This window comes from Schistocerca americana, chromosome 2, assembly GCF_021461395.2.
Source record: "Schistocerca americana isolate TAMUIC-IGC-003095 chromosome 2, iqSchAmer2.1, whole genome shotgun sequence".
Taxonomy (NCBI): domain Eukaryota; kingdom Metazoa; phylum Arthropoda; class Insecta; order Orthoptera; family Acrididae; genus Schistocerca; species Schistocerca americana.
Genome location: NC_060120.1, coordinates 1,110,984,554 through 1,110,997,990, shown reverse-complemented (window position 1 = coordinate 1,110,997,990; position 13,437 = coordinate 1,110,984,554).

Sequence of the window (13,437 nt, the reverse complement as noted above, 5' to 3'; positions counted from 1 at the left end):
GGGTAGTTGACTTACACCTTCTAGAGCACGTTGGGTGGCATGGGATACATGCGGACGTGCATTGTCCTGTTGGAACAGCAAGTTCCCTTGCCGGTCTAGGAATGGTAGAACGATGGGTTCGATGACGGTTTGGATGTACCGTGCACTATTCAGTGTCCCCTCGACGATCACCAGTGGTGTACGGCCAGTGTTGAAGATCGCTCCCCACATCATGATGCCGGGTGTTGGCCCTGTGTGCCTCGGTCGTATGCAATCCTGATTGTGGCGCTCACCTGCACGGCGCCAAACACGCATACGACCATCATTGGCACCAAGGCAGAAGCGACTCTCATCGCTGAAGACGACACGTCTCCATTCGTCCCTCCATTCACGCCTGTCGCGACACCACTGGAGGCGGGCTGCACGATGTTGGGGCGTGAGCGGAAGACGGCTAAACGGTGTGCGGGACCGTAGCCCAGCTTCATGGAGACGGTTGCGAATGGTCCTCGCCGATACCCCAGGAGCAACAGTGTCCCTAATTTGCTGGGAAGTGGCGGTGCGGTCCCCTACGGCACTGCGTAGGATCCTACGGTCTTGGCGTGCATCCGTGCGTCGCTGCGGTCCGGTCCCAGGTCGACGGGCACGTGCACCTTCCGCCGACCACTGGCGACAACATCGATGTACTGTGGAGACCTCACGCCCCACGTGTTGAGCAATTCGGCGGTACGTCCACCCGGCCTCCTGCATGCCCACTATACGCCCTCGCTCAAAGTCCGTCAACTGCACATACGGTTCACGTCCACGCTGTCGCGGCATGCTACCAGTGTTAAAGACTGCGATGGAGCTCCGTATGCCACGGCAAACTGGCTGACACTGACGGCGGCGGTGCACAAATGCTGCGCAGCTAGCGCCATTCGACGGCCAACACCGCGGTTCCTGGTGTGTCCGCTGTGCCGTGCGTGTGATCATTGCTTGTACAGCCCTCTCGCAGTGTCCGGAGCAAGTATGGCGGGTCTGACACACCGGTGTCAATGTGTTCTTTTTTCCATTTCCAGGAGTGTATTAAACTTCTTTTACCAAAGCCTTTTCACGTAGGAAGACCGTACGGTGGTTGGTCCTCTAAATTGTCTTATCAACATCAGAATGAACGATATCTAAATGAGTAACAACGGTAAAGTTAAGCAAATGGAATCACTAATCAGAGAGTCCTCTTGGCTCAGCCCGTGCTATTACACTCCTCCCTTCTTCGTAGAATTAGGCCCCCTGATTTACCTCCTTTGCTATACTTGAACTAATTAATCCTCTTAGTCCTAGTGTCACAGCACGTATAACAGCCCTTCGGTAACACTTCAAAGCCTAAAACAGATACCCATACTTACAATTTTTCTACTGTTTGTAAGGTTTCAATCACTGGATGTCCCTGGAAACGAGCAATAGACTTGCTAACAAGTACCTGAATAACTCAGGTATGTTATCCTCCGAATTTTGCTCACTTCATACCTTTAAGCATTTTCCTCCTTGCTTCCTGTAATATCGTCAAAGGTGTCTCACTGAGTAGTCCAGAAAGCTCTTACAGTCTATGTCTCTGACTAGTCCATCAGCAGCTGTGTCGAATCTTTTCATAGGGATAGGCGTTTTAGGGAATCGGGGACGCAGCATATAACAGTATCCCCACAAACATCACAAAACTTCGTACCTATTCTTCTCCACGTGTTATCCTTCGTGACGAGAATCCTAGTTCATCTATGTATAACTCACGTACAGCAAGTTAGTTACCTCATCTCCCGCCACCCATATTATCCTTGTAGCCTATGACGCCTTATCACTATGTTGTGAGACAAGCAGACAACTTCGGGAAGAAGAGCTTAACATGAACTATTTACAAGAACAAATCTGTCATAAATTCACTACCGACGTATTTGTGGTCACAGTGTCCGAAGAACTATCGCTTGGACTCTATACGTAATTAGCTGTGAGAGACCCGCCCAGCGAATCGTAATTCATGAGCTCTGCAGTGCTGTTAATATATTTAGTTAACCACAGAGACTCTACCAGCCACAGCCTGTGCCACCTAATTCAATTCCATGATGCCTTCTAATACTTTTTTCCCGTAATAATTCCCTGATACACTATACGTTCCCGCATTATGCCTTAAACTGGTTCTGATAGTTCTGCTTGATGATAAGACAAAGAAGAACTCGAACCATAAGACGCTGTTGTAACACTAATCTACTTTTATCCCGTCAGCTGTTCATCACGGCTTTCAACTATCTCACTAGAGAATAGAACCACCGATCAATGCTGAAGCAGTGCGGCACAGAAACAGAAAGGAAGAGAAATGTTCTGTACACGACTGAGGCACGCCATGGATATCATATCACAAATCTACTAGCGAACGCTCCTAAAGTACTCCTAAATTTATAACTTACTTGACAACACTGCTTTTTATAAATTACGCTTACATTATTCTACCATTACAGCACTATTCTAATCTTCTCTGGGGTACCCACAGCCTTCACGGTCTCAACTAAGCTTTCTCCTTACACTGTCTGGCGTAGCGCCCGCTTTGCTAGCGTACCCAACATACCATGTCATGTGACTTGGTGCATGGTGCCACACGATGTAGTAGGTTACACAATGTGCAAACAACCGATTTCATTGGTTTATCCTTTGGCCCCTGCCAAGTACCACAACAGAAACTGTACCGAACATAATGAAATAAATAGGACAGAAAGGAAAGGACAGACACAGATCCAGGAACAATACACCAAACCACTCAACAGGCTGTTATGAACTGGATATACAGCTACTTACTGGATTGCTGACAGTCATAGCACTTTTGAAAATCTTGCTTCTGGCTCCAAAACTATAGTGGCCTGGTGTGCAAGGAAGGGTTGGTTGAGGAACCATTCTCAGGGTTTGTCAGGATGTCATACAACACTCCCACCGCCGTTGTGGGTTCAGTGGGCTGGAATGGCCCATAGGAGTCCATCAGAGGCTGCAGCAACACAGAAGGGGTCCTCGAAAACTCGTTATTGTTTCAACACGCTTAGCAGCTACAGGTGTGCACCCTCGTCTTGTGGTACAGAATGGCGTCGATCCACACCATCCATGTTCCATGGCGTGGTCAAATGCCACTCTTGTGGACCACGCGCAGCAATCTTTGTCGTGAAGACGTCAATGGCTGCCAACCACAGAGCAACCTCGCGTGCTAAAGCTTCCCGGCATGTAGCCGAGCTACATCAGGAGATGCATACCACTCCCTGGTCTACCATCTGTTTGGCGGCATGTGGTTCTGGCGGGCACACCAGTGTCTTGGTGGCGTGGAGGGACTTAGTTCGACGCTCGGCCCATTCGGAGGTAGCTGAACCATCTGGCAGTCGGTCGTGTCAGCGACCCGAAGGTCGAAGCCGACACTGTAATGAACGCCGACTTGCTGACCCGCCTATTCAATAGATGATCTGCTTGGCTGGATGGCCAGGATTTATACATGCCAAAGCGGGTTTGTTGTGATATTGTTGCTGCAATTGTCATGTACGCTGCATGTCGAAGTTCCCACGGTTTCGGTAACTAGGTGGCCACTGGGCCTCAGGTTGACAGCGGCACCCAGGTAGTAATTTGACGTAATGCGAATACTGCAAATTGCCCTCATTAAGCAGTCAAGCCCACAAGCCTAGGCCTGTGCCTTTACAGGCGCAAGATGGCGAGTGTGCCGACAGCTCAATGTGGTCTTTGACCTGCAGCGTGTGAGAAGTGTAGTTTTGGACAGAGGTGGTTCCGTTATATCAGCAATTCAAACTGGGTACGAAACCGACTGACATTGACAATGTGTGACAGTCATCTCTTGTCCATGTAACTAAGGAACTTTTCACTACTACTTTTCTTCCGCTATGACGCATGACTGCGAGTTGCACAACATTCCTTGTAAACAAATTGTAAGTTTTATGGCGATACACCAACAAACTGGGAAACTTCGATCACAATATGGCCATACACACTCGCAAGTAGGACAGCTGCTTTCTGTCGTCACCACGTCGCCCAGTCTTACTGTGCTGATTCCATACGTTAGACAGCTACATACATACAGCCTCCCTACCATCATTTCGTCAGCTCCAGAGGCCACATGCCGGCCTGATTCCATACACACACCATCTGCAGCGATCCACAGTTCCCGACTTTTTCAAGAGCCAAATTTTTACTATTTTTTTTACATGTTACACCATGATTTTGCAACGGTTTATACTCTGCCGAAAAATTTACACCCTTTTAGAGGTTACCAATTCACTTTATCGTTACAACAGTGCTTATGTAAAACATAAAATGATTAGTTTACAGATCAATACCACAAGCGGTTCTGAGGCACTAGGTATCGACTGATGCTGAAACTCCAATATTGGTACGTGGGGTAGCCTTCAAGCCATCCAGTCGATCGGAAAGACAGCGAATACTGTCCTAAGATACGTTATGCCACGCCTGCTAGACCTGTTCGCGTTGTTCTGTAGGAGTTGTTGGTTGACGGGTGGCCTTCCGCTCAATCATATCCCACACTCGACTGGAGACAAGTTCGGAGATTACACTGGCAAGAGACACTGCTCCCCGTCTGAAGAGCACGTTGGGTTTCAGAAGCAACGTGTGGGCGTGCACTATCCTGTTGGAACAACATATCACCATCCTGTTGCAAGAATGGCAAAACATCGGATCTAACAACATTCAGCATATACCGAGTGCTTGTTGCAGTCCCCTCCCCCCCCCCCCCCCCCCAGAAACAACAAAGGTGAACGAGTAAGGCCAGTAGGTCTTTGACAAACGCACTCGATGACACAGTGCTCCTCAAGTGTACGTCATACTCGAAAACGACTATCACTTTCGTGCAAGCATAATCGGCTTTCATCACAGAAGACCACAGCGCGCCATTACACCTTCCAATTGACCCTCTGATAGCACAAGTCGAGCCGTGCACGTCGATACTGTACTGTGGCGTGAGTGGGCGACGAACGGGAGGCGTGCCTGCCAATAGTCCCACTGCTGATAACTGGTTCGCAGAAGTTCGTGTTGACACGTCTGGGCTCACAAGCGCCCTTACCTGTGCCGTGGCAGCTATGCGATCTGTCACTGCTGCCCCTACGGTACGACGATCTTGGTGGGTGTTTGTGATGCGTGGACGTCCGCTACCTCGTCTGCGGGTGTGAGAATGTTCACGTAACCACTTATACCAGCATCGCTGCACAACTGACGCAGCACGTCCAAGCTGTGCGGCAATTTTCCGAAATGACGATTCCGCCACTCCCAAAGCCACAATTTGACCCCTTTCAATCTCGCCCAGTTGGCTGTAGAAAGCACGAGAGCATCTCTGTGGCATGGCTACTGCTTGCTTCACATGTTTGCACCACACCGAACATTTTGGCTCTGAGCGTTCCCTATCGAAGGGTAGACGCAGATGGCACTCTTGTAGCTACGCCCCCTGGCAGCATACACCTTCATCGGATCAAAATCGACGTCGCCTTTCTAGGTGTACCAGTTTTTCCCGGCAGTATACATTAGGTATATCTTCTGAAGTATTGTTGCGAGCTGGGTGATTCACTTTTTGAATCTCTGTGCATTTGAGACAGTTTCGTGGATGGTAAAGAAAAACGATTTTCGACGAGTATGACATTATTTTTCAAGTGCATTCCAACGTTGTTTCCCGAGCTGTTTTATATCTGTACCGGTTTGAAGGACCAAATGAGCCATAATTTCATCATCAAAGACATTTGAAAAGAGGTGTATGATTTTTTACGTGTTAGGGGTCTGGTGAAGAGCACGAGGGCTGTGTACAAATTCCAAAAGAGGACGGGATGTCAGCAATGTTCCAGACTCGCAACATACGAAGGACGGGAGATCTCCAAGTCTGTCCATTTTCAGGTGACTGTGCTGAGATTTCATGGCCCCTTCAGTTAGCCGACGATTGGAAAGGGAAACCTGAAAGACGCCAATCGTGGTTGACAAGCGTTTTGGGTGTCGCTATGAGCTGCATGGGATGGGATGGGATGGAGTGACTTTGCTTTCCATGAACTCAGATGCTCACATGAATCTGTCGCACAATCAAATAAAGATATGAATAGGATGGCCCTAGTAAATAAGTCCTGACTATTGATTCTTCAAGAAACACTGAATATTCAACAACCGGAAAGAGGTTCGTGTAACTACTTGCATGAAATATCAGTCCAAATTGGCCTCATTTTGTTACAAGAATCCCTGTGAGCCCATACATGGACGTGACCAAAAAAATAGGGCATTATCGTGATCGATGAAAGGCAGAGAAAGGAAGACTGCGAATTGTAAATGTAGAACAATGATAAACTAATGACAGGTTGGTTCTTCGCGAAGTCTACGACGGTTTGGTGAAAAGGAAATCGTTGTCTTCTCACAAGTCATTCACGAGAAGACATCACCGCGAATGAGTGTGTACAGTTATTGCTCTGACCGTGCCAGAAAGGCGTACGGAAAGCAAATGCATATAATATAAATTAACTGTCATTGATTGGTCTTAGATAGGCTCACCAGCTCTACGTCGTACAGGGAAACGGCCATCACTTGCGTGCAGAGAAAATCTGCTTTCGTCATTGAAGACCATGGTGCGCCATTCCACCTTCCAAGTGACCCTCTGATGGCACTAGTCGAGCTGTGGCATGAGTGGAATGCGGCCTAGAGGACAGGTAATAACCGGTTTGTAACGGTTTGTGCTGACACGCCTGTGCTCACAAGCTCTCTTACCTGCGCTGTAGTAGCTGCGCGAACTGCCACCGCTGTCCTTACAATACGACGGTTCTGGTGGACGTCTGCGCTGCGTAGACGTCCAGAACCTCGTCTGCGGGTGTGAGAGTGTTCACGTGACCACTGACACCAGCATCGCTGCACAACTGACGCAGCACGCCCCATTTGTGCGACATTTCTCCGAAAGGACCGTCCCGCCACTAGGAAGCATGAGTGTGTCTCTGTGGCATGGCTGCCTGCTTGGCTAGCATTTTCTCACCACATTGAGCCTTCTGGCTTTGAGTATTCCCTATTAAAGGGTAGACACAGGTGGCGCTCTGATGGCTATGCTGCTACGTAATCTGCTGGAGGACGACGTTGAAACCATTATCAGTACAACTACAATACCCAGGTGGCAAATGCTGACATCGGATCAAAATCGACATCGCCTTTCCAGATGTACTAATTTTTCCTTGGGTCATTTAGTATATTGGGGAGCCTTGTTATGGTAGTCACACGGGTTGGTTGTCTCTTAGTTGATAACGCTGCCACCAAATTTCGCACTGCAGTGGAACGACTTAATTAAGAGTGGCTACTCCTTCTGCATCTGTTGCGTGAAATTTCAGTTGTTTTCATCGAGTGAGGAGCTGTCCATAGTTTTCTTTTAGCAGTGCTTGTGAGTAAAAGTTAAAGCACTATTATCGTTCGATTTAACTACAGATCTATTTGCTGTACTGAGTCCACAGTCATGTAGCCTATAATTCAATATACACTCCTGGAAATTGAAATACGAACACCGTGAATTCATTGTCCCAGGAAGGGGAAACTTTATTGACACATTCCTGGGGTCAGATACATCACATGATCACACTGACAGAACCACAGGCACATAGACACAGGCAACAGAGCATGCACAATGTCGGCACTAGTACAGTGTATATCCACCTTTCGCAGCAATGCAGGCTGCTATTCTCCCATGCAGACGATCGTAGAGATGCTGGATGTAGTCCTGTGGAACGGCTTGCCATGCCATTTCCACCTGGCGCCTCAGTTGGACCAGCGTTCGTGCTGGACGTGCAGACGCGTGAGACGACGCTTCATCCAGTCCCAAACATGCTCAATGGGGGACAGATCCGGAGATCTTGCTGGCCAGGGTAGTTGACTTACACCTTCTAGAGCACGTTGGGTGGCACGGGATACATGCGGACGTGCATTGTCCTGTTGGAACAGCAAGTTCCCTTGCCGGTCTAGGAATGGTAGAACGATGGGTTCGATGACGGTTTGGATGTACCGTGCACTATTCAGTGTCCCCTCGACGATCACCAGTGGTGTACGGCCAGTGTAGGAGATCGCTCCCCACACCATGATGCCGGGTGTTGGCCCTGTGTGCCTCGGTCGTATGCAGTCCTGATTGTGGCGCTCACCTGCACGGCGCCAAACACGCATACGACCATCATTGGCACCAAGGCAGAAGCGACTCTCATCGCTGAAGACGACACGTCTCCATTCGTCCCTCCATTCACGCCTGTCGCGACACCACTGGAGGCGGGCTGCTGATGTTGGGGCGTGAGCGGAAGACGGCCTAACGGTGTGCGGGACCGTAGCCCAGCTTCATGGAGACGGTTGCGAATGGTCCTCGCCGATACCCCAGGAGCAACAGTGTCCCTAATTTGCTGGGAAGTGGCGGTGCGGTCCCCTACGGCGCTGCGTAGGATCCTACGGTCTTGGCGTGCATCCGTGCGTCGCTGCGGTCCGGTCCCAGGTCGACGGGCACGTGCACCTTCCGCCGACCACTGGCGACAACATCGATGTACTGTGGAGACCTCACGCCCCACGTGTTGAGCAATTCGGCGGTACGTCCACCCGGCCTCCCGCATGCCCACTATACGCCCTCGCTCAAAGTCCGTCAACTGCACATACGGTTCACGTCCACGCTGTCGCGGCATGCTACCAGTGTTAAAGACTGCGATGGAGCTCCGTATACCACGGCAAACTGGCTGACACTGACGGCGGCGGCGCACAAATGCTGCGCAGCTAGCGCCATTCGACTGCCAACACCGCGGTTCCTGGTGTGTCCGCTGTGCCGTGCGTGTGATCATTGCATGTACAGCCCTCTCGCAGTGTCCGGAGCAAGTATGGTGGGTCTGACACACCGGTGTCAATGTGTTCTTTTTTCCATTTCCAGGAGTGTATTATGTGCGGTCTTCGGGTTTGTTTGTCACACGACAAACAGGGATGGCTGTCACACGGGATAAAATCCCCGTGAAAGCATTTAGGTTTCAAATTTTGATCCCAACGCATCTTTTTGTTGTTTTCAGTATCAAGATGCCTAGAAGTTTCGTAAGGATAAAAGTCTAGCATCCGCAGACACTATGCTGAAAACAGCTCGAATGGTGAAATTAGAAAATAAATCTGCGTCCAGCGTTGCAAATGATTACAATAAACATTACACCACATTGGCTCGTTGCTGTAAAAAGTATTCTGACGAGGATATAAGTAGCAGTGTGACCTGTCCTTTACTGCATATAGGCTACTGTCCTAATAGACGTATTCAGACAATTGCTCTTGATAATTAATTGGTACAATTTATCAAAGCTGCGTCTGATATATATTTCGGTCTCAGTCCAAAAGAAGTGCGATAATCGTGTTATGAGTTAGGTATTTCCAATGTGGTGGATGTACTGAAATTCGACAAGCTGGAGCCGACTGGTTTTCAATGTTAATGAAGAGACACAAAAATTTCTCAGTTAAGACTCCTGAAGCTATCAGCTTAGTCCGGGCATCTAGCTTCAATAAAAAAAACATTGGCGCCTTTTTCGATAACCTGGCTACTGTTACGAAACGATACAACTTTGAATCCAAGGATATTTGAAAAATCGGCGAGACTGGCATTACAATAGTCTAAAAGCCGAATCGAAGGTTTCAAGCAAGTGGGATCGATAACATCTGGAGTAAAAAGTAGCAGATTTGGCAGAATATGTCAAAGAAGGGTCTGTTGCATATTTCGGTCTCAGTCCAAAAGAAGCGTGAAAATTGTGTTATGAATTAGCTATTTACATTGGGCTAGAAGTACTTTCGAAATAGACAAACTCGACAAGCTGGGGCCGACTGGTTTTCTGAGTTCATGAAGAGACACAAAGATTTGTGAATTAGGACTCCTAATGTTATCAGCCAGAACTACTGGGGACTCTGTTCCACCATTGTTAATTTTCCCCCGGGTGCGTCTCAAAGAACACTTTATTTGTGATGGACTGTGGGCTACCGTGAAGCGAATAACGCTTCTGGAGGGATGATGGAAGAACATTTCTGCGAATTTTTTAAACACTTTGTTTCTAATGCAAAGTGCTATAAACATCATCCGTGTCTTCCTTTCCTTCATAATCATAGTTCTCATCAGTCGATTAAAGAGCTCATCTATACCAAAGACAACGGCATTGTTTTATTGCCATTTCCTGCTCACTGGTCCCCCCAATTACAACAATTAGAAAGGAGAGTATACGAAACATTGAACATATACGTCAATATAGCAAATCATTCGTGGATGTTAAATCACCCAGGTTCCACCATGACAATATATGACATTCTAGGAATAGCGACCTCTGCATGTCCTGTTGCCTTTACGACATCCAGTCAAGATTCAAGGCTTATTTTGCCCCTTCAATACAGACATTTTTGGCAACCACGAATTTGCTCCCAGTTTCGTAACAAATCGATCATATCCTGAGGGGCTTACTGTTCTAAGTGCTGACACGGTAGAAGAACGAGAAAATCAAATTCAAACACTGGAGGCCTCCACGAACGAAATTAATTACACAGGAGAACTGTGAGTTGCAGCGTTCTTGCAGTAGCTTGGAGAACGTTCAGTCTAGGCCTACTATTGTTTCTCCAAAAGACATCATACCTTTCCCTAAGGCTGGACAAAGGAAACAACGAAGGAAGAACAACAACCGAAAGAGATGTTCGGCTGTCCTCACATTCATGTGAAAGAGGAACGCGAAAGGGGAAAAAAGCAGAGTTCCACAGATGTCAGGAAGCGTCTTTTCCAAGCTGAAAAAATGAAACTAAAAAGCACAAACAAGAAAAGAAAGCTCAAAGCAGTAACAGTGAAGGAGATGACTTTTTTGTTTTGTATGTCGTGATTCAGTTGCCAACAGCAGATCCAGGGAAAATGTGGGTACAATGTACAGATTACAAGAAATGCGACTGTGCGGCTGGTCCCGGCGGAGGTTCGAGTCCTCCTTCGGGCATGGTTGTGTGTGTTTGTCCTTAGGATAATTTAGGTTAAGTAGTGTGTAAGCTTAGAGACTGATGACCTTAGCAGTTAAGTCCCATAAGATTTCACACACATTTGAACATTTTGAACAAGAAATGCGCACATGAGAAATGTACGTGAGGAGGTGCCCATTTTATTTGTCAGAATTGCCAGACTGACTTTTCAGATTGACTTTGTACAGTCTCAATTATTTTAATTTTAGAGGTTGCGACCGAACCGCCGAATCTTTCCATTAGTAAATGGGGTATGTTCTCAAGTGACTCCATTGTTTTAACCCCTCCACTGACAGAATGACCCGCTTCCTACTTCCGTATGTATAAAGCCAATACGGACTTGTAGCTGTCACACCTTTGTGCTTACTGCTACGTATTTTAACCGTAAATAGCTCAGCCCTAATGGTACGAGGTAGTAGTGAATTCACGTTATTAATCTTTGAGGACAGCACAGCTGCCACAAGCTCAACTCACTTTTACTCCACTCCTACCCTCGCCATTACACCACATTAACTAGGTGCTACATGGACCTTGCTAAATTCACTTGCGTATACATTTTTGACCGTTACTCGCCAGTATTTACCTATTGGATTAGTACACTCCTAACCGGACTATTTCTCAAAGAGCTGTGATGATTGAACGGGTTCGATCCACGGCCTACAGTGCCCTACAGTTCACACGGTAACACTGCCTACCTGACCCACTTAACTTGGTAGTGAGCTTATGTATCCAATCACCACTGCTAGCAGCAGTGGATAATCCTATCAGCACGACGAGAGCAGCAGACTTACCGTCGAATCCTCCTGAAAATACTTATAACTACGGTCGCCAGCTCTGAAGGAGCAAAAGAATAAATCAATTTTTTGGCTCGTTTCAAAGTGAAACGGCTTGAGTTGAATTTTAAACTTAATTCTGAATATTACTATTTCTGATCATTCTAGGTGATTCTACAAAGCACATACTCTCTCAATTTCTGTGAGTTGGCTTGGTAATTACCACCAAGACAATTTAAGCTACTTAGGTTAACAGACTTCTACCCTTCAACTTATTTAATGATTTTTGGATATTACTCTTTGGACAATTGCTATAGAATTAGTTAAGTGACTTTACTTGAAAGGTTACTCAGAAAAATTTAAGTAACTATAAATAGGCGACTCATTCTGGTGTGACCATTGCTCTTTTCTACATTCTTAAACGCTAAAGTATTCTACAACCAAAAGAATTGTAAATGAAAGAGGCGATGGTGGCCTCAGTTTGATTTCACTACACTATGTTTCAGGTTACTACACTTTGCAATGAACAACATGCGTTGTAATTTTACTCATTACTATATTCAGTCTTCTGCACTTGCACAAAAGAAAACTGGTATTCTCCTTTTACATGTATACAAAGTTCGACTTAACAATTTCAAGCAGTCTTGCCTTGGGTAGACGTGTCGGTGCTGGTTGTGGGATGCATGTGGCTAACGCAGCTCTTCACGCCTCATGCCCTTAATGGCGGCTGGAACTACGAGCTGTAGCACTCGTATAAGCTACTGCATGTCCGCCATAAAATCTGGGCGCAGGAACTCTTACAATCAGCCCCAGTGGCATAGAGACGGCTTCGACAACCATTCGTCGCGTTCCACTCCACAAACGGCGACGATATTCTCCTTTTCGCTGTTGCACAGTCACTTTCGCGTGAGCACAGTTATGCACGTCCGCTCACGTCAACACTCCCCAGGCCATTTCATTGTTCAGTCCCTGTGTCTCCAGCTACCTCTAGCTATGCTCGTATCACCAAGAGTGGGGGCGTTCCCCTACCACCTTTTTACCGAAATCATTTAGTATTTAAGAATATTTACATTTATTACCCTGGAGTTCATACCAGTCATAATAATTTACTACTAGCGCTTTATAACATTAAATCATACAGTAATAGCTTATAATTACCAAGAAAAAGAATACATTTGACTCCGAGAGCTCTGTGCATTGTCTGAGACAGCGCTAATTCCCAGTTTCGCCAATAGATGGCATCAGGGTGCACTCCCTGGCAGTCTCACACCAGCGCGCCTGTTTCCGACGCGCGGGCTCCAAATTACTGTCAGCCCACCATCATTTCAGTTCCGTTACAAGGTGTTATCAATAGACAGTTTTCAATGTAGGCTATTGTTGTAGGCCTCTGATATTAGCTATTGAGTAATTTTTCCTTGCGTATACTGAACTGCCGAATCTTTTGTGTTATTAGTGTTAAATAGAATAGCTATATTGCAACCTTTGGCCTGAAGTAATTTGTGTGAATACAGGAAGGATTTTGTTTCTTCAAACTCCTGTATTTTTCACGTAACATTAAAATGTGACAAGCAACTCCGATCCCTGTGACAACCATCCAAGTCCTGGGGACAGTAGTCATAAACACTGCATGATCGAAAAGGCAATGGTAATTCCATCACAATTATTATGAAGCCATAAATTATTTTTA